General features: G+C 39.4%; 1 protein-coding gene across 4 annotated transcripts in view; it reads right to left on the bottom strand.

Annotated features, from left to right (window-relative positions):
• Positions 1-22,977, bottom strand: part of Thrb (thyroid hormone receptor beta) — a 369,155-nt gene that overhangs the window by 202,661 nt on the left and 143,517 nt on the right. For all 4 annotated transcript variants that reach the window (XM_078038291.1, XM_078038289.1, XM_078038293.1 and 1 more), the window contains exon 2: positions 16,139-16,209. The gene's annotated coding sequence lies outside the window, so the exon portion shown is untranslated. The remainder of the gene's footprint in view (positions 1-16,138; positions 16,210-22,977) is intronic.

Below are 22,977 nucleotides of genomic sequence, written 5' to 3'. Positions count from 1 at the left end.
AGTAACCCCCACCAAAAAAAAAATCATTTAATAATTGAATAAAGTTAGAACGTTCTGAGGAGTGTAAGCATAATAAAACAGAAGCGAGTAATAAAGTCTTTCTGAAAAGCTTTGCAGCAAATGTCAAAATCAGAGAGGATTAGAAACCTCAGATCCTTAAAGCCTACCTGTGTTTACCATACCTGCTCAAGGAATGATTCTTTAGGAAAACACTCTTCTTAACATCAAACAGGGCTTGGGCCCCCAACCAGGTTGCACCTGACCTACTACATGGGGACCTGGAGAACTCCCTTTGCTCTTTTTCCAGTGTTTCTCAACTGAATGTTACAGCATTTGAGGAAGGACAAATCTTTGGGTGAGGACCGTGCCTTATACTGAATGTCTTTCGATTTGGGAAGATACAAATCATATAAAGTTTTCATTTTAAATAATCTGTGTAAATCAAAATGGTCAATTTTTTTTAAAAGTGGGGGACTGGTGATAAAATTATGGCAGTTTGCGATGATGATCTGAGCCCAAGATGGGTTTCTAGAACTTTACAACTCTCCCTCTACAACCCCCCCCAAAATAAAAAAATACTATGTAGGTTTGTACACTAATGTGGATTTTTGTTTTTCTGGGAGGAGAGTCCACAGTTTTCATCAGATTCCCCTAAAGGATCCTGAGGACAAAACATTGGGAACGACTGTCTTGGTGTCAGAGCTATGCCATAAGCCACCATATGGTGACTGAACACTTGACACATGGCTAGTTTGAAGTGAGATATGCTATAAGTGTACAATACCAGATCTTGAAGGCTTGATGTGAGAAATGCAAAATATTAAAAATTTGTATACTGACTGCTTGATGTAATGGTACTTTGGAAATGGAGTTACATAAAATGTAGTTTTAAACTTGCTTTTCTTTGTTAAGGTGGTTACTATGAACTTAATATTACATTTTGTGACTTGAATTTGTGGCTCATGTTGTGTAGTTAGTGGACAGCACTGAGTTATAGTATGTGGCCAAGAAAAATATTCTCAGATGTCCATAAAATTACTATTCTGAATACATTTTAAAGCAAGTTTATAAAGGAAGAAACTGGAGAAGAATTTGGAGGAAAAAAAATCAACGTTTATAAGATACTGATTTGGGGGAAACAATAATAAAGGTATAAATTTCACTTTGTTTCCTTAATTACTTTATCCAGAAAAAATGAGCCAGGAGTGAAAGCTTAAGCCCATTTACCTTTCCAAAACTATGTTTCCATAGGTCCAAGTGGAGAAAAGAATAATTTTTAAAAAGTCCCTAGGAAAAGTAGGTAGGAGTTAAGCATAGTTTCTTTTCCCCTGAAACAAATCAACATCCAGTTTATTGTATTTGCCTTGAGCCATGCCCAGCTTCCTCCACCTCTATTTGATGACCCTGAATAGGGGCAATTAAGTCTCTAAAGTCTTTCTTCTTTTCTTTTAGGGACCTCCAGAAGCGCTAAACTGTCTTTGGGTCTGAGGTCTTGGGGCATACCAATCTCTCTTCAGCTCTTCCCTTTGAACAAAAAGCTGATTGCTTCAGGGGATACTTGCCCAGGAGCACAGGAATATTATCATGAGCACTTTTTTTCTCATTGTTACTATCAAGATTCTGACCCTCCTGGAACATTCTACTGAAAGTCATTTCTTGTTTCAAGAGTTGGTTATAGGAGTCCCTCCTGTGGCTGAACAATACGAGGGTACAGCCTCGTGTTCATTTTATTACATACTCCTGCATCTCAATCTTTTACAGAAAAGATTAAAGCCTTAGCTCCATCTCCCCTCCCCAACATCCTGCCGCCTCTTGCAAGTGGCAAAGACTGAGGGCTAGTAAATGGTCAGTCCCAGATTGGTACAGGAACTCTAGAGTGAATCCAGCTACAAGTGATTTTTTTTTTTTCTCATGAGCCTTACATTCTTGCCCACTTGTCTTCCATTACTCCACTCTTTGCTCTCCCCAAATTTAAAAAAGTAGGCCTACTAGTGTCCAGGGTTTCCAAGTAATGATGTCAGACAAGCTTTAAGTGGCCCACAGAGAAATTACCCTCATGGTTTCCTCCATGAATTGACTTGTTCTAACACACTTCAGGCAACCACAGCTCCTAAACACCTCTTCTCTTTTTGCTTCCTGGGAGTGGCATTTCTACCCTTTAAAATGGCAACTGCCCCCCTAAGCCAAGCAAGATAGGAGCTCTGTTAATGACTGTTGTGTTTTTTGGAATATTCTTAGGGCAGCAACAACAGGACACGATGCAAAAATATCTGTGGGGCACAGGGGCATTGAGTACTGGCTCAGGAATCTCCAATGTTACTGTGCATAAATTCACCTGGAGAGCTTGTTAAGTGCAGGTTCTGATATATCAGACTGAGGTGTGTCCTGAGATTCTGTGTTTCTGTTAGCTCCAGGTGGTACCAATGTTACTGGCCACTAAAAACACTTTGACTAGTGAAGGAGATCTCTAAGGATCCTTCCATCTCCAGAAGTCTCTGATTCTATGTGGCCAGAAACACTGATAGTTGGTATAAACTAGTGCAGATGCTCCCCAGGATCTCTGCTAGAAGACTCTGGAAGTCTTAGAAATGTAACTAAATAGGAAGATTTAGAAATTAAGTCTGAGAGCTTACCCCCAAACCATTTAGATCTTGTAATAGCACCTTGTTACCTACCAGTTGTTTCCAATGTCCATCTAGATACTTGTCTTCCACAGGATCTGCACAAAAGAGACCCCTTCACATCTGAGCTTGCTCTGGGATAATGTTGGGTATGAAACGGATCCTAAGTTTATTCAGTCACTTGCTACATAAAGCAGCTATTTTCAAATGGAAGGATTTTGCTAAATAAGTATTTACCACCTAATTTATTTGTCCTGAAAATACTATAATGATTCCCTGTAAGGTTTACTAAAAGTAGTACTTATCTCTTTCAATCCATAGCTAATTATAGGGGGAAAACTTCATGTATTATGATAAATACAAACATTTATAGATCCTTCCATCACACCAATTATTTTTCAATTCTAAGTAAATATGTCTGTAGTCATGTATTTGATACGGACACTCAAATCATTGGACATATTATCTAACTTAATTAGCACTGGATTCTAAAAAAAAAAAAGTAAGGTATACCAAGTGGAAGTCAAGTGAAGCTTTTATGTGATTTTTTAAAATATATGACTGCTGCCTATGAAGACGATTTGCACCAAATGAATAGAGTTTTGTTGGCACCAAACACTGCGGCAGGTGTTGGCAGTTGGGGGGTGAGGGGCAAGAAGATGAATAACACAGGTGGCTTTACCAAGGCTCAGCTGAGTGGGGAAGACAGGCACCTAGCAATGTACTTACAAAAGAAGATGACCACAACAGAGACATCTATAAAATACAATGCAGAGGCAGGCTGGAACCACTTCTGGCTGGTTGTGTTGGTCTCTGAGCCTAACACAGTCTGTCCCCTTATACAGTCTAAAATTTGGGGGAAATATAAGCATTATATAGGCCCTACCCTAAACCTCCTGGTTAAGAATTAGCATCTTTAACAAGATTCTCTGGTGGCTTGTATGAGCATTAACATTTGAGAAGGCCAGGCACAGTGGTGCATGCTTGTAATCCCAGGGGCTTGGGAGGCTGAGGCAGGAGGATTCCGAGTTCAAAGGCAGCCTCAGCAACTTAGTGAGGCCTTAAGCAACTCAGCAAGATCCCATCTCTAAATAAAATACAAAAAAGGGCTGGGGATGTGGCTCAGTGGTTGAGTGCCCTTGAGTTCAATCCCTGGTACAAAACAAAACAAAAACCTTGAGAGGCAGTGCTCCAAACCAACAGAGGATGCTACATCTGGTGATAAAGACCCCCATTCCACTCTGGCCTGGGCCCCCTTTCTGAAAGATTTCTGTGATCCTCCCAGCCATCTTGGATACCACCCCTGTGGGCACCTGATTTGCCTGCTTCACTCCACACTGACTGTGGTCAAAGGTACATCCTTTCTATAACAGATGTAGTAACCTTCTTGGCTTCCTTACTGCAGATCTTAAGGGGTCAGGACTAGGAATCACTTTACAGCCTTCTGTGTTTTCTCTGGGGCTTTGTCTTTGTCCTTCCCTTTCCCCTTTCTATCTTTCCTTCCTTTCTTCCTTCCTCCCTCCTTGCTCCTCCGAAGTAATAACCTAAACCTCCCTTGTTTCTAGCAGAAGAGTCTCACGTTCACTCAGAACCATTGGAAATTTATCCTTTGACCTCCAAGCACATCAATCCAATCATTAACACGCTCGGTTCCCTTTTGCAGAGGAATTCTGTTGCTAGCTCTTGGAGATGTCATTTGCCCATTTGTCAGTATTGCTTCTTCTCCTCCAACATCTTTTATTTTGAAATATAGCACACATGTAGAAAATGTGCATTGACTCCTTCCACTTCTACTCTTTTTGAATTTTAGTGGGGAAACAGTTGCTTTTCATTAATAACATACTAGATAAAAATGACCATCACTCATAGCCCATAGATCCCAGATAAAAAAGAACCACCGAGGCCAAACTTAACACAGAAAAAAGAAAGGTCCATATAACCTGTTGGTTGCTAAGTAGGGTGTGCTGGACTGCCTATTTCTTAATCCTGATCACCAGAAAATCAAAATAGGTGAATGCTTACAATAAGCATATTCCGATGTTGTGTCTATTTTACTGCATAATGTGTCTTACACTATTTAAAATTAAAAGGGAGATAAAAAATATGTGCAATAGTATTTTGGATTAAATGGGAACATCTGGATACAGTGACTAAAATGGATCATTTTAGCAGGGCCCATGTAGTAAGGTTCTGTCTCTTCAGACTGTGGATTTATCTCTTGCTTCTGGCTATCACCTAATAATAAGAAGCAGTGTAAGAGAATGGTTTGTGACTATGTTTGCTCTGGGGCTTTGCCAAATATGCATTATAAGATGAATTTGTTATTTATGCTCACAAAAAAATTCATTGAGAGATAAAGGTTAAGTTTGCCAAAACATGGTGGTAAGCTCATCGCTGCCATCTGCCCTCTGTTAGCATCCATCACTAGTGGTTGGCATGATACACCTACCACATGAAATGCTTCTTCTCAAAGGAAGAAAAACAGAACTGAAAAAAAAAAGACAAGTGGTTGGGCCACCCTCATATAGTTGTAAATGGTTTTAAAGGGGCAGAGAGCTGTCTCAGGGTCTTTGGATGATCTTTTTAAATCTGACCACGACTGCTAGATTTTCCTCACTGGTTAATTTTGACTCTGAAGCTATGCTATGATGTCAAATGTTCAAAAATAAAAAAATGTTCAGACATGTTTTAAAGAATAAGACAGCAAAAGTCCAGAAATAAGGCACTCATGGCCTACAACAGCAGCAAATAACAATATGGAAAATAAAATGACTGCTAAATGCTATGAATAGGATTTTGTGTTAATCACCCTTTCTTTCCTTCTATAAAAGTCAAATTCTTCTTATTTTCTAGATTTGATACAGAGTCTAATCCCCTCAGTAAAGGTTTCATAGACCACTTCAATCCACCACCATCTCTTTCTCTTCTTAACATCTTGAATATGTTGTATCCGCTCCATTCACTTTGAATTGCCCAAAACACAACTAACAATGAAAAACTTGAACTGTTATTCATCTTTTTATGTGTATATGTATCTTGATCCACTAAATTAATTTGAAGTTCCTTCAGGGAAGTATAACTGGCTGTACTTTTTGCACTTCCTATTGGCACAGAGTTTTGCATAGTAAAAATCTTAATAAATATTTATATGACAACATGTTTTCCCGAAGGGATCTGGTAACGAGCTGCTCTACTTATTACCAACAGGAAGCATAGTCACAAACCAGAAAATGTTGGCTTTGGCATGGCCTCCTCACATTTCAAGTCAAAGCTTTCTGGATCATTATTGTGGTGCTCTCAAATCTTTGCCACGGAGAGCATCAGGAAATCAGTCAGCACAACACAGGCATCAACAAAGGCAAAGATGTGTGTTTAACATAAGCTGGGTACTTAGATCATTTGTGAAAGAGTTGAACATTTTTGGATAAAATAAAAAATTTTATTTATTTTTTTTTATCCAAGTAAATGCAAGGGGACTATTCCTCACTCCCCTGCTTCTAATGGGTTCCTTTAAGACTTAAGAAATCTGAATTTTGCTCCTAGTGCAACCAGAGACTTTCTGAAAGACTGTTGGCAAATGCTAATGGAAAGGGTTTTAAAACAGTCATCAGAGATAATGAAACAGACTAGACAGGTTCTAATTAGATCCTTCTGTGTAAATTTAATGTAGGATGTTTAGAAAGTAGCCTCATAAATTAATTGGGGAATTAGACCAATTTAAAAAATGAGAAGATATGGACAATTTGGGAGAAAAAATATCTAGTTAAGTCTCATGTCATACTATATATTTTAATAAATACTGTATAACTCAAAGAGTAACTATTTTAAGGAAACCTAAAAAAGAAACTTAAAATACAACTGAATAACCGATTTCTAAATGGAATATTTAAGTATAAAACAATGAAAGGAAATCACAAAGGAAAAACGAATACATTTTTACAGATTAAATTTTGAAATTCTAGGATAATGGATAAGAATGTAAAAACACTCCCTTCATTCCACAGACATGTACTGAGCACCTACCATATATTAGGCATAATTCTAGGTGCTTGAGATGTCCCTGGAAACAGGATGGTCTCCCACATGCCTGTTATCAAAGGGGCTACATTATAGTAGACAGATATTGATAACAAGGTTGGCTGTGGTGATGCATGCCCATAGTTCCTGCTACTGGGGAGGCTGAGGAAGGAGGGCCACTTGAGCCTTTACCAGCCTGGGTAACATAAAGAGACCTGTTCTAAAAAAATAAAGACTGTGACAACAGAATAAACATCTTGTACATGAAAAGGTAAGAAGTGTTATATGGGGAAAAGAAAGGTAGAGGAATGAAGGGGATCAGGTTTGCCAAGGGCTGTGCTTGATGGAAAGTTGAAGTATTCAATAGGGTGGTCAGGGAAGAAGACCTTAATGAGAGGATACAATTTGAGTCAAAACTTTCAAGAAGAGGAGGTACCATGGAGGGTACCTGAGAACATTCCAGGCAGAGAGAAGAGTCACCTACTGCTGGAGCAAAGACAAATAAGAAATTGGAAAAACATATTTTCAAAGAATAAGATGGGAAAGAGAGAAGAGATATAATAAATGTAGCAGAGGAAAAAAAAGTTATAAAAATCAATTTAGAAAGTCAATCAATGTCCCATAGAAAATGGGCACAGATAATCCTTGGGTAAAGAGAAATGCATGTGATGGACATTCATCAGAAATGCACACAGGAAAGCAACCTTTCTCTGTGGTATGCAATGTGTGAAGACAAGAGACTGTGGCTAAAGCTGAAGGGAGAGGAATGCTCTTCTAAGCTACTAAATAAAGCAAGAGAAAAATGACATGAACTTTTGTTGAATAATTTGATTATATTTTCCAATAGCCTTTATTTTAGAAATTTCCATACGTCTTATGGAAATGATCAGAAATTAAGGTGACATTTATGTCTCTCTACTGCAGCATTATTTATAATGATATATAAGCGATTAATACCTGGGTATTGTCCGAATTGAAGTCTCCATATCCATGAGCACTTGATGCCTCCACATGAATGTTCCAGAAATATCTCAAACTCTGCATGTGCAAAGCTAGTCTCATTCTCCAGTGCCTGTTCCAGCCCTTAGGTCTCCTCTTGTCCTTCCCAAGATCAGAGACTAGCGCCAACATACACCCATTGCTTAAGACACAAATTGCTTAAAGTTGTCTTTGATGGCTTCTCTCTTGCTTCCTGCTTTTTAATCAACGCTTGGGTTTAATCAACCCTTTTGTCAATTCTAACTTTTGTCCCATTTACTGAATCCATCCCTTCCTCTCCAGAACTGCGTAAGCTCAGCCCTCATCATTTTGCATGGGTGCTAATGAGACAGTTTACCTGGCTGGCTGTGGCCAATTTTACCTCCAACCCATCTGTCTTGCCCTTGCCATAGGACTCTCGAATGTATAAAATTGGATTGAATCATTGTTTTATTTAAGATTTTTAAAAATGGTCCCTTACTGCTGTTCAAATCAAGATTCAAGCATTTTTCTGATCTGACTCCTGACAGCCATCCCTTGTCCTGCCAGCCTGAATTCTCAACAATATTATTACAGGTTACATATCCTGCTTCTGTGTTTGCAAAAGTTATTTCCTTTGCCTGCTCCCTCTCTGTTCCCTATATAACTTTTCTTCATCTCTTCAGACTCAATTAAGAACTCTCATTATCCAGGAAGACTTTCCTGACTCTGCTCCCAATTCATACCCAGGCTCAGAGGTCCTGTTCATCTCTCAACATCATGCACAGTCACATGCATGTATAATACTGTTGTGCAAACATTTTTTTTTTTTTTTTGGCTTCCAGAACTGTCCTGTCTGGCTGAGCTGCAGGGTTCCACTGGGGGCACCATTCACACAGTGTCCAACCTGCATAGCTACACGGGGGAAGTTCTGCTTCCTTTCCATCAGAAAGAGGTCATCCTCATACCTTTATGTAAAATACCTGGTCTAGATCAAGTGTGGAAGTCGATACTTAGTTACAAAGTAAATAATTGTTTAATGAATGGAAGAGTGATCAGTCAGCCCAAATTCTACTTTTCTTGATGAAAAATTCTCCTAGATTAGTGGTTCCCAAAGTGTGGTTCATGGATTAGCAAATATCTACATCACTGGGGAACTTGTTAAAATGCAGATTCTCAGCCCCCACCCTAGACCTACTGAATCAGAAACTTTGGGGGTAGAACCCAGGAAACTGTTTTAACAAGCACTCTAGATGATATTAATACACGTTTATCTTTGAGAAACACTATCTTTGACTGCTCAAAACTAAAAGCAATGATTTCATTTAAAGGAATCAGCTAACTTTGCTTGTAAGAAGAGCGTTCTTAAAAACTATTTGTTTTAGTTGTAGATGGGCACAATATCTTTATTTATTTATTTTTATGTGAAGGATCAAAATCATCGAATCACATGTGCGAGGCAGGCGCTCTACCACTGAGCTAGAGCCCCAGCCCCAAGAAGGGCATTTGCTTAATTTTAAAAAAAATGTAAATTATGAAACAGCTCATATCTTTAAAGGGTATATAAAACAGCCGCATGCAGTGGCACATGCCTGTAATCCCAGCAGCTCAGGAGACTGAGACAGGAGGATTGCAAGTTTAAGGTCAGCCTCAGCAAGTAAGCCAAGTCCTAAGCAACTCACTAAGCAACTTAGTGAGACTCTGTTTTTAAAATAGGGGTTGGGGAGACTGGGGATGTAGCAGGGTGGTAAATTGCCCCTGGGTTAAATCCCTAGTACAAAAAAAAAAGGTATGTAAAACAATATTATAGACACTCATGTACCCACATTCAGATGTGCTCTATTTACTTCGTCTTCCAATAAGAAGTAAAAGCATATCAAATTGCTAATGACCTATCGTCACTACCCCCTGCACTAAGCTAACCACTGTTTTACAGTTGGTGTGTATTTTTCCCATCCTTGTCTTTATACTTTTAATATGTAAGCGTATAGGCATTTATTTTTAATGAGAGACCTGTGCAGGATGTTACAGAAGAAATCACAACACTTGCCTCAGCAAGCTGAATAGGAAGCCACCTGAAGTAGCAGGCAGCCAAGGCAACCAACCAAACCTGCCCCCCTCTAGCACTGGGTGGAAAAACACAGGACTCACATTAGTTTTGCAAAATGCAATCAGACGGGGTTAAAATCAGAAATCCAATTATTCCATTGTAACTGATGACAAAAGCTAAAATGAAAAATCATTTTTTGCCTTTTAGCCAAGGATGTCAAACACACAGAACTGACAATTTGCACTGACCAACTTGGTCAATTTTGCCTAGTCCTGTGGATCGTGCATACTTGGGGTGTGGGCTTATACAGATATGTCATGTGCTCTGAACACAGGGAATCTACAAATAGTTGTGTTGGGGGCTCTGGCTCCATCCTGTGGAAATCAAAAATGGACCCGCTTTTTGTCAGCTGTAAATGACAAGACATTACCTGCTGTCCTCTGGCTTAACTGAAGGGATATGATGATTATTTGGGGTTAATTTTTTTGCTACTTTGGAGCCCGTAATTAAAAATTTATGAAAATATAATGATCAAACTCCTGAATCTATTTCTTCTAAAAGGGAAGGAAGGAAAGAAGGAAGGAAGGAAGGAAGAAAGGAAGGAAGGAAGGAAGGAAGGAAGGAAGGAAAGAAGGAAGGAAGGAAGGAAGGAAGGAAGGAGGAAGGAAATAAAGTAGAAAGGAAAAAACCTAGAAACTTAACAACTGGTTCCTCCCCCATCCTGACTTTCCCACGTCTTCCCGCTTGGCTCCTTATGATGATTTTGTAGTTATCATTACAACTCCTCTTCCTTCTATTTCCTTTAAAAGTCTGTAATTTTGCCTCTTTTCTGTTTTGCTTCCTTCTCTCAGGTGATTATTTTGGATGTTAAAGTCTGAAGATCATTGCTTTTAGTGGTATGGAGACCTAGGAAAGTTTTATGTTGCTTTCAATGTATGTGTGTATTTATTGAGGCATTGCTGATGGACTGCAACATTAACTCCTGACAATTTTCTGCATAGAAAAACACAATACAACTTTTCTTTTTTTATTTATTCCTATCCTCTCCCCTAGAAGCTTAGTTGATGTCTGTCCTGGGGTGCCCTCCATATACATGCATATGTGTATGAACATGCAGATCCCCCCCCCCACATGTATGTGCTTGAATATATTCATGTTTAAACATAGTTTTAAATTAAACAGCTAATTGGTGAACACATTTCTCCATGGTCACTTCATTCTTCACTAATTCCATCACATACATTTATTGTCCCCTGTCCCTGATACCACTTTACTAATAATACAAAGTTTCTCACCATGAAGTGGAGTCCTCAAACGTATCTTTTATTGCTCCTTCCCCCCCCTTTTTTTTATCCAGCATGCACCTGGCTAGAAGGTAAGTCTATCTACAGATCTTGGGACTACCAATCTTCAGATAAGATCTGTCCTTCACCTTTATCTTCTCCATATCAGACGCTGCCTCCACATGTTTCTTCCTAACCAGATTCCACTTTCACCTTGGGTGGAAAGGTACTCAGTAGCATTTTCCAGCTTCTCTTGTACCATGTTGTCAGCCAACGAGATAATAGGTAGAAATTGTGAGAGAGAATTCTAAAAAGGTCCTCTACAGTGGAAACACATAGCTGATAATGGGTACCTTTTATCTCCCTGTTCCCATTTTTTTTTTTTTGGCCTAGAATTTATATGCAAGGGCTAGAGCTCCTGTAACTATCTTGAACCAAAAAAGAACCTTGAGAATAAAGCCACATGCCAAGACTAAGCAATTCAGCAATTCAGCAAGAAAGAAGTCTGAGTGCTGGATGATCATAGAATCATGCCTCCTGATCTGGAGAGAAAAAGAGACTTTTGAGTGTGTTTAAGTCATTGTTTATGGTTTTCTCTTATGGAAGGCTCTCATATTTATTCTCTTCATAAATTTAGCTATTTTCCAGATATATATGATATGTTAATTAGTTTCAATCCACTGCTCCTCTTCTTATAAATGGTGGCTTACAGATGGGCCGATGATCTCAGATAACACCCAACACGATGAAGGTTTAGACATTCATTGCTCCATTTCCCCCTCAGTTTTCCTGCCCAGAAACTGAGAATAAAAATGATATGCACATCAAAGTGTTTGCTATTTTTTGGCCAGACTGATTTTTTTTTTTTTTTAAAAACTGTTACTAACTCAATGGTACCAATAGAGAAAATAGGAGACAGGAAAAGGAGATGAAACTCAAACCAGGATATTTTCCCAGTTGTGAAAAGTCCTTCCCAGTTGCTTCTTATAAACATCAGTGGGAAAAATGTCAATAAGTTGAACTTTAATTATTGCCATTTAACCCTCATTCCCATGCTCAGGAATAGCTGAAATCTGACTACACATGTTGCATTATGCACAAGAAAAAAGAAGGAAAGAAAGAAAGAGAGGAAAAAGACATTTTGAGAACACTGGCTCCAGGAGGACCTCTTGCCCACAGTCACTGGAATGGAGAAGACAATTACTGCCTTGGTATTTTCCATTTGGTTAAGTTGACTCCCAATGACGTGAAACACGTCCTTTCAAATGGAATTTAAAAAAAAAAAAAAAGGAAGTTCTGCTCAAATTCTTATATTAGGTAATTTCATTTCTGCTCTTATGCACATTAAAATAAACTGGTTGGAGAAAACTCTTGCTAAATTAAATTTGATTTGATTAGGAAATTTGTGTCACATGCAGGCAAAACATGGTATGTGTGGGTTAAAAATGTCCTGATTATAGAAAAAAAAAATCATTTTAGCCGATGAGTCAGTTCTGCCATTGCTTCATTAGGGAATTAAACTTGTGTTCATGTGAATCTGTGTTGGGGGTGAGCAAGGGCTTTGGCTTTTCATTGGGAAATCGCTCAAGCAGTAGACAGTTTGTCTTTTCTGAAGAAAAGTAACAGCCTCGAATGCTGGAATATTTGAGTACCTTCAAATCCTTCCTGCTCTGGCTCCATATGACTCTTCTTGCTACTTCCTACCAATGTCACCATTTCCTTTTCAAAAACCAGTTTCTTTGCTCTGCCAGCCTCAACAGGCACTGAAAGGAAGGGTTGGCTTCTGAGTCTCCTCTGCCCTGCTCTCTGTCCTTAGCTGAATTTCAACCAAAATAATTATCTTCCATTTTATTGCCTGGCTTCTAGAATAAATGGGAGAATTTAAATAAGGTCCGTTCGAAGTTTTTCAGGGAGATGGAAGGTGCTTGTTAGAGAGAGTCAAACCCCTTATGGCAAGGAGATAGGTCAAAGGGCAACTATTTGATGGTACTTGATATTTGCCCAAAACACAATGAATCCAAGATGGCCCATTTTCTAGGTTTCAGTGAAGGCCTGTCTTTTACCCCCAGACACCAGAAATTCTGCTCTGGTAAGACACATGAGAGGAATATTACATTTTATAGTTCACTGAAAAAACACTCAGATGTGTAGGAGCAAATTAAAACATTAGGAAGAATTTCTGGAGCATTATTAATAGTACTTGTCAAAGGAAAGCATGACCGAAACGAGGTTTATATCTGTGAAACAGAGATTACTGGACAATATTCAATCCTAAATTACATAAAAGCATCTTCTGGAACTCCAGAGACCTGGTCCCACTATGGCATCTCATTTCTCTGGCAATGATCAGGGTGGCATTGGATGGAAGCCACCCATCGCCATTTATACACTCAGCACCTCCAGAGGGCGCCGAGCATATTTTGATCTTTGCTCTTATTCACAATATTTCTGATTAAATTCAAAGTTCTGGAAAGAGGCTGAGAAGGGATTTTTCTTTTGGGGGTGGTGTAGTTGGTACTAAGACTATCCATCACTCTAAGGCTCACTCAGGATCATCATGATCCTGCAGAATTGTCCTAACGGTGCCAGGCCTGGACTCACACTATGATGGTTTGCATGTGAGGTGTCCCCCCACAGCTCCTATGTCAATGGAGAACTGTTCAGGGGTGAAATGATTAGATTATGTGCATCACGACCTAATAAATGGACTAAGTCATTTTATGGGCTAATAATTTGGAAGGACTACTGCACTGGGTGGTAACTGTACATGGGTGGGGCATGACTGGAGGAAGTGGGTGTCAGGGGGCACGCCCTTAGGGATAATGTCTTGTGACTCCAGCTCCTCCTTCTCTCTGATTCCTGGCTACCATGAGGTGAGCAGCTTCCTCTGCCACTTGATTTTGCCATGTGGCTCTGGCTCACCTTGGGCCTGGAGTGATGGAGTTGGTGGACCATGGGCTGAACCTTGAAACCTATAAGTTCAAAATGAACTTTGCCTCCTCTAAGTTGTTCTTGTTGGGTATTTGTGGCACAGCAACAAAACGAAAAGCTGACTAATGTTCATGTCTATCTGCATGGATTAGAAGGAGAAAGCCTAATTCTTAAAGTTTTATCATTCCATATCATTTGGCTGACTAAGGAAATAATATAAACCAGAATGGAAATGTAATATGTGTAATATATGTCACATATATGTGTTTACTTGTGGATCCCTTTATATAGATAGGATTTGATAGAGAGGCACCAATATCTAAACCAATAAAATTGTCCTCACCCCAAAGCACTCTTCGCAGCGGAGAAAAAAGTCACAGAGTCACTAAAACCCAGAGGACCCCATCTTGAAAATGGTGCCTCTGTAAGGATCCTGGAACTTTGGCTTCTGTGGCTGTAGAATCAAGTGTTGTAACCAGGACTCCCCAAACTCCCCAAACTCCACTCCCCAAACTCCCGTGGGGCACACCTGAGCCATGTTACAGGTCGGGAGACTCCAAAGCGTATTCAGTGATTCACTGTGTGAAATTATCTGAGAAAAAAATTTTCCCCTGTTTTCGTGATTATTGGACAAAGAAAATCCTGGAAGAACAACAGCATAGTCTCTGATTTTCAGAAATTTTATATAATGATCTTAGACCCGACTCAATAAATAGCCCAAATAGCTTTAAGAAAATTGATCACAGTCAATTTCTGGAGACAATATTTCCATTAATTAAATGTCTAATTTATTTTTTGCTTTCTGTTCCCTCTTTGTTGTTATTGTTAATGGAAGTGTAATTTACATAGATTAAAATGCACAGATGGGTCTTGATAAACGACATGCAACCCACACTTGTATAAAGATATACATTTCCATGATTCCAGAAAATTCCCCTGTGCTTCTTATCCATCAATCCCCTTTTCCCTTCCAAGGTAACCACTGTTTTGATTGCTATCACCATTAATTGGTTATGCCTTTTCTAGAACTATGTAAAATTGATTCGTAGGCTGTGCACTCTTTTGGACCTAATGCCTCATGTTTTGAGCATCTACAGAAAACTCTCCTTAGCTTCCTCATCTGTAAATTAAGGGAACTGCCCTGCAAATATGTGTGCAGCTATTCTGAGATGCCCTGGGTTTCCTGGTGGGGGTGGAGGACCACAGAAGTCACCTTGATTGAAGGTGGGATGAAGAAGGGGTTGAGGAGTGGAACTCTCCTATATATGAGAACCACGGGTCTCAAAGACTCTTAATGACTCCTTTTCCAGAATGTTCCATAAATCACCATTCCTGTTTTCTGATATGAGAACTATGACTGGTCCCCTCCAGGGAGGGTTGGGAGGGTTGGAAGACAGAGGCAGCCAGACAGGGGGCCCCCCCGAGGGAGGGCCTGGGCACCAAGCACTGTAATATTAGTACTGGTTACAATCAGATAGCACCAGTCCAACCGAGGCGCCTAGACAATAGGCCAGAGGCCATGGGTGAGGAGAGGCACAAAGACAGCATTCAAAAGAGCCGACTCCGGCAGCCAGTGAGCATTTCTATAGACTCCACCAGGCCCTGGCCAAGCCTGGATGTTACCCTCCTGCCAGAAAGCCATTTTTTTTTTTCATGGTGAGCTTTTAAACTGCTAAAAATAATAAACACAGAAAGGAAAGTGCTGACACAACCTTAAATGCAGAGACAAACTGAAACTGTGTTGTTCTAATAATGAAAACAAACTTGGGCTCCAAATTATAACCTCGAGTTCCAGCCGACTGCCTGATGTTAATGCGCACCTCAAGAAGAAAAGAGAAGTCAGAGGATTTATCAGCAGAGAAAGTAGAACAGCGCTGCACAGGGGCCTAGCCATCTCTTACTTGCTCTCACCAAATGGCTCATCTAATTCTTATGGTTTTTGTTTGTTTGTCTGTTTTAGCATTCTGTGATGGAATGAGGGAATAGATCCATGGGAGAGGACTGTTGTTGAAAAACAAGTGAAAAAATCATACGACAGTGTTTTTTTCCACTGTACTATGATTATTCTTTCCCTCAGTGAATTGCTACCCTTCCTTTTCTCTAATGCTTTTATTTTTCCAGGCCAATTAATGTTTTCTGTCTTCTCCCAAATACCTACAGAGTTCACTATGTTACATAACGAGAGCAGCAATGCCACCAATCGGAAGACAGTTCCTGTCATGTACAAGAGTGTCAAAATCACAAATTTGCAAACAGCCAACTCAAGCCTGGCATCTGACCTTCTTCGTCATTCGATCACGTGTGGAACTTGGCACCACGCAGGTCAGCCGACGGGAGGGAAACCGCAGACCTGGAGAAAAGGAAACACAAGAAGATAAATATAAGTTGGTTTTCTTTTTTTTGTTGTTGTTGTTTTTAAAACTTTCCCAACATTTGATTAATCTGCAGCTGCTCTGATTTCGATGCTTAAATAGTTTCTGGTTTCAGAGCTGTCTCTGATTTTGAATAAATGCAAATTGACTTAAGATAAAAATCTCACTCTGAAGGGGACATGGTTTCAGGGAAAGGGACCTGAACACAAGGGCTGTAATCACATATTATAGGCATGGGACAACTTCCCTGGCTCCCAAAGACCTATTTCTCTGGGGAATTGCAGGAACAAGACCCATGAGTTTTGGATCCCAAGCCTGGGAAGATGACTGAAAGACAAATGTGAATTTCAAACCAATCAGGAATATGGTGCTCAAGTGGACCCAGCTTTATGTCAGAGGCTGGGTCCTGGGATAGGACTTGGGTAAAAGCTGCAACCCTGTCATGGCAGAGACACTGCTGGGTGGCACCTGTGGGGGAAAGGGCAGATCTATCGGGGCATATGTCAGGGGATCCACCCGAGCTCCAAGCTATGGAGCCATCTAGATTGGGTGAAGTGTGATCATATCGGGAATACCTCCCACAGACACAAACAAGATGACTGGGGTGGCCAAACAGATGTGGCATCCGTTCATGTGGCAGCAGATGTCTTTCGGTGTCTGTCTGTACTGCAAGTGAGAAACTGCTTTTCAACTGGGGCCCCGTGATTTTTGTAGTGTCTGTTAAGGTGAACTTAGAAATCATGGAAAACCTGATGTCCGGAGAAAATCTGGGTTCCTACCACCCAGATTGGATCACTGTTAACATTTTTTTTTTTTTGTAATTCCTGTTCTTTGTGTTCAATTAAGAAAAACAGAGCAGAGGTATAATCTCCTTGATCAGTCTACCCTAAGCCCAGTTCATAAATCGGTTTATACCTTTCCAGAACACTTTTTTTTTTTGCATTCACATACATATCTATGTTTCCAGGGCGATGAACAGTGTTTGTGTGTTTTTAATTACCTGTGTGATACGAATCTCTCTATATGTATCTCCCCATCTAGATTTGTGACTCCATATTATGCTTGTGAGCTTTAACCCTGATCATCTAGAGTAGCTCATTCCCTTTAACTGCTGAGTTGAATAAATATATACTTGGTTATTGTCTTTTCCCCCAACACCCATCGTTTATGGCACCATAAAAGCACTAGTTATATCATTAAAGTGATTGTTGGTTATGTGTGGGTGTGCTTATGCATGTGTGTATGTGCAGATTTTCTTTGCTACTCAACTCTGGGCTTCTAGGCAAGTGCTTTGCCACTGAGCTGCATCCCACCTCCACTCTGGGCTTCCTGAGGATGTCACCTTGCCTTGTGTTTACTGTGACTCTGCCACATTATAACAGTGCAAAACACACACTCCAAATGTAGAAAGTCAATGCATATTTTTATTTTAAATTTACTGGCTTGTTATTAATTTTCTTCCATTTTAAACAATCTATAGGAAGATTTTGAAGTTGTATTTATCCCATTCCTTCAAGATTTCTATTCTTGTCATAAGCCTTCTAATCTGACACCTTCAACTTCCCTGTTTACTAGACCATCAGAAACCCTGATAGCATGAAGTTGAAGATCAAAACATTTAAAAGCATGCTGACTCCTAAAAGCATGCTCAAAAGAGGAGATTAACAAACCAAGAAGTAGCTCATGTTTGTGATTGTTGTTATGACATTGTGCAAATCTTGGAGTAAATATATATACCCTTACCCTGACATTAATGTCTAAGAATAAACAGTGCCTTTTGCATAAACACAACATATTTATGTGTATACATATATACACACACACATATATATAAACATATTTGAAAGTGTAAGTCTGATATACACTTTGAAGAATATATATGAACTTGACTCCATGAAAACAAAATGAATTCTGATGTAATTAACAACAATAAACATTAATATGTAACATTTACTCAGCAGTTTGTGGGCTGGGTTGTGCTACTTATTTCACTTCATTTCACAATTTAATCCTCACGATATGAGGTAGGTAAAATTATTTAAAATCCATTTTCCAGATGAGAAAAAAAGAGGCAGAGAAAGGTTAGACATTTTGTCCAAAGTCAAAACAGTGAACAAGAGCCTAGCAGGGATCTCACCCAGGCAGACTGATGTCATGGGCCTTGTGAAAACAGGCTCAGGTTTTAAAGACAAAACTGCTGAGAAGAAACTGAAAAACAGTGTCACTGAGGTGACTTCCAAATTTTGCTGCAATACAAACAGAGCATCTTTTTTCCATGATTTGTCTCTGAGAACAAATCGTATCAGAGCCCTTCAAAGAAGACAAATTCAATGTGATTCCCGTGTCATGAAATTTCAAGGAGCCAGGTCACATCCCAAGCCTTTTCCAGCTTAAACATATCCATTTTAAATTTGTCTTCTCTTTAGAAAAGAAGAAGCTGTGAATTCGCGCATGGCTCTCAGGAAACTGCCCAGTTTTATTTACATGAGTTTCAAGGCAAAAATGAGAATCACGCCCCTGGACAACTTTAGCTCAGGGCATGCGTTCATTACAGATTTTTAACTGGGGCACAAATATATTAACAGTGCAGTTATTTTGTAGTTTGAAAAGAATCTGTTTTGTAACTGATTCATATTTATATTTGGAAGACATTTATTTCTGGGCATGAAACAGTTCATTTTGGTAGGCCATCTGACCCGAGGTGAGGTTGGCACTAATTCCCATGGCTGCTCCCAATTAACGCAAATTGAAGGTTAAAGGATAAATAAAGTCCTTTTGACTTGGTTTATTAATCTGTTATTTATAAATGGCTCCTTATTTGGTCTGTTTTGGGGGGAGAGAGCAGAAACTCTGGGCAAATGAAACTGCACAGAATAAACTGGCAAATACACAATGAGCATTTTATTGCAAAGTTTTAAAGGAGTTACATTTATATCGAATTTATTTCTACAGGGTTAATGACATGGCAAAAGTTCATTATATTCATCTTGAATCTGATGTCTGTAGCCTGAGATAGACTGAGTGGCATGAGTAGCTGACATTCCTTATCTGTGATGGTCCTGGGGATGGAACCCAATGCCTCCCACACACTAGGCAAGAACTCTACCACTCAGCTGCAGCCCTAGTCTCTTTTGCTTGTTTTAAAAGGTCTTATACATTCTTTTAAAATTTTATCTTGACAGTTACATAGTATCTCCTTATATCATTAAATCAAAATCACACTTATTGAAGGCCAGTGAAGTCTTTCCTTTTGCTATTCCAAATAGGACTTCAGTGTATCACCATGCACAAGTGCCGGTTCTCACCCATAAGGTAATGTGTAGGACAAATCTGGAGAAATAGAATTGGCTACTGAATGAGTATGCACGCTTTTACATTTTGATTGATATTTATGAATTAGACTCCACAGAGGTTGTTTCAATTTATATTCTGTGTCTGAAAGTCACTGTTTCCCCATCCCTTTGATAACACACATGTTATCCAACATTATTCTTTATATTTGACAGCAGATAGTGAGTTTGAACTCACACATCTCTGGGGTAAATAAAGTTGAGAATCTTTTGATATCTTTAAAAGCCTTTGTCTTATTCTGTGAATTTATCTTCCACCTTTTCCTTCTTTCTTTCCTTCCTTCTGTCTTTCTCCCTATGATTTATCCATGTATATTTTTTCTGCTGAGTTGATGAATACTTTCTTATTGACAATGGTATACTGATGCCACAGACTCTAATTCTTTTGGTTTTGCTTGAGAAAGCTTTGTTAATGCAGGACGGATTTTATTTTTCTGTAGTTTTGCTTTTTGTTTTCTTTTTTAAAATTGTGGTAAGACACTTAACAGGAGAGCTATCCTCTTAAAAGTTATTATTATTATTTTTTAAATCTACAACATAGCATTGTTAACACTAGGCCCAGTGCTTTATCCTTTTCCTTATCTACCCTTTATCATGTCACTGTAGTTCTGCCCCTGAAGAGGCTGAATATTTTTATGTGCTTTTGGATCCTGTTTTTGGTCATGTGACATGTTTTACCCTGTGGAATGTTGTCAGATATGCTGCATATATATCAATTTGAAAAAGTACTTGTTATGTGTGTTTCCCTGCTCTTCTGTGACTGCCATGAGAACGTGCCTGAGCTCCCTGTCTTGGATGAGAAACACACAGGGTAGTTGGTTGGCAGCAGTTGTCTCTGTCAGGTCACTCAGCTGACATACAGCTGACCACAGGTGTCTGAGTGAGTCCTGCTGGGTCTGGAAGAATCACTCAGCCAACCCTTAGACTTGTGGACTCTCACGAACACTAACTGTTTCAAACTTCTGAATTTTGGGGAAATTTGTCATTACCCCAAAGGAACCTCAGGGGATGTTATTATGCATTAGATGATTGCTACAGGACTCACCCCTGTGGCACTCAAAAAAGAGATGCCCACATAGAAGTTGGTTTGGAATTAGGCAATAAAATTCAGCAAATGTCCTCCAAATGCCAAGTGGGAAGTGTATTCTGAATATAACTATAAGATGGTTTAAGCATTTAAATACAAGAAGCATATGCATGCAATTGGTTATATAGGTGAAGGAAGGAGCGGGAGGCATAGGAACTCAGCAATGACAAGAAACCCCTAACTCTCAGTATAAGAAGGCAGATGTTGATACTGGAACCCTGTGTGCAGGGCCACCCAACAGAAATGGAGAGCTTAATGGGTCTGGCCAGTAAGAGCTAGGGCCACAGAGGAGACATGACTATGTCTAATGCAGAGAATGGAGACATCCTGAGTTCCCCTTTGCTTCAGACCTGTTTTCTCCCTCCAAGGCCTTCCCATGATTAGACCCAGAGGAGGCACAGTCCCCAGGAGGCAGAGTCTCCGGAGAACAGGGCAAGTCAAGGAAGGATCTGGGAGCAAACAGGTGAAAACACGTTTGTGAAATATGGCATGCTAGAATGTGCTCGGTGCTGAGTGCCACATTCATAAACACCCGAATTAAACACTGCGGTATGAGGGCTGGAAAGTTCTGGATAGAGAGAATAAGGGGAAGGAAGCTCAAGCCGCAGCAACAGAGGGGACTGACCGTGCAGGAAACACTAAAAAGAAATGGCCTGTATTCTGGTTTGGCCAAGAAGGCTGAGTACTTAGGAGGGGGAGGCTGGGGTGGAGACTAGTGATGAGGCTAGGAAGGCAGAAATGAGGCCATTCAGAAAAGCTTCATAATGCTAATCCAAGAAGACTGGACTTTTGTTCTGAAGGCAGGAGGAGATTTCATGGTTCTGAGCAGGGGTAACATCAACATTGTGCACTAGGAGGATTATGCTAATAGAAATCGGAGGGATAGGTGGGAGAGAGGGAAACTAGATCAGGGTTATTAATTAAGTGTAGACTTCAGGGATTTCACAGCCCTCTTTAACTAATTTGCAGAAGTTTGTGCAAGCATTCGATTTCCTGAGAGATGGTGCAGAGCTTTCCCATGGTTTTCAGTGGCATCCATGACCACCAGCCCCATCAAAATTTTAAGCTCCTGCATCAAGGAAAGCCATCTAGAAAGTCTCTTCTAATGGAGATATAAAAATATCACAGTGGCCGTGGGAATGGAAAGGGGAATCAGAAGCAAATATTTATGAGGTCAGAGCTAAACAAATATGCTAGGTGAACAGAAATAATAATAATAACAACAACAACAACAACAACAACAACAACAACAATAATAAAAGAGCAAATAAGAGATTCTGGAAGATTTAATTCTGGGCAATATCCATCTGCTACTGTTCCTTTCCTTCCCTCTATAACATGAAAGAAGCGAATTCATGTTTCTAAGATGTCATGAAGATTTACTAAGCTGAAAAGTTCCAAGGGAAACATCAGGTATATATGTCAGCACTGTCCCCCTGACATGTTCATCACAGATGGTGCTAATCAAACGAGTCCAAACAAAACCTCCAAATCTGTCTTCAACAGCATCTCAGGCAGCCACTGCCAATAGATTCAAGATGAAACTTAGGTCTCTGCTCTAAGGCTTTTTCTAGAGCTACTCTTTTTATTTATTGTATTGACTATTCTTTAGCTTCATAATGGTAAAATACCAATGAATGGGTATACTGGGCTGACTGTATTATATACTCGTATGATCTGCATATACGAATTTTTGCGCATCTTTCTCACATGCAGGAAACTTAGTTACAAACATTTGGATTGCTAGTTACTGCCTAACCAAGTGCATAAATTCACTTAATGTTATCTACAAGCATATAACACACAGTTGAATTAAGCTGAATTAGGGGGAAATTTTTTGCAAATTTATTCTCTTATCATCATAGTGAAGTTTTAAAATTAGCACATCTTATTACAAAAAAGTCTCCCTCTGAGAGATTATTGTTTGGCAAATTCTTAATCACAATCATAGAAAATAGGTATACAGTAAATCATAAGTTATCTTTCAAACTATGGGTTGATATTTAACTTCACGAGGTGGTTTTCTTTTACTTTGGGAAATTTTCTGACATTTAAGTTGCCTTTAATACAGTAATACCCTAGTAAAGACAGATTCAGATACACCATATTTGTTTTCTGCTTGTAGTTGGTCAGCAAGAAAACCATGACTCTCTATATCCACATGAAGGCTTTGCCTGTTCATCTCAACATCAAACTCTAAAGTATGACCTTCAAAATTCAAAACAAATGTTTTTGAAAAATTTTCTAGATTAAAAAAAATATTTTCACAAAATGGGATACAAATTTAAATGTACTGAGTTCCCAATAGT

The sequence above is a fragment of the Ictidomys tridecemlineatus genome, chromosome 2, assembly GCF_052094955.1.
Source record: "Ictidomys tridecemlineatus isolate mIctTri1 chromosome 2, mIctTri1.hap1, whole genome shotgun sequence".
NCBI lineage: Eukaryota > Metazoa > Chordata > Mammalia > Rodentia > Sciuridae > Ictidomys > Ictidomys tridecemlineatus.
The sequence above is the reverse complement of the archived record's forward strand: the minus strand, read 5'-3'. Positions and strand labels throughout refer to the sequence as shown.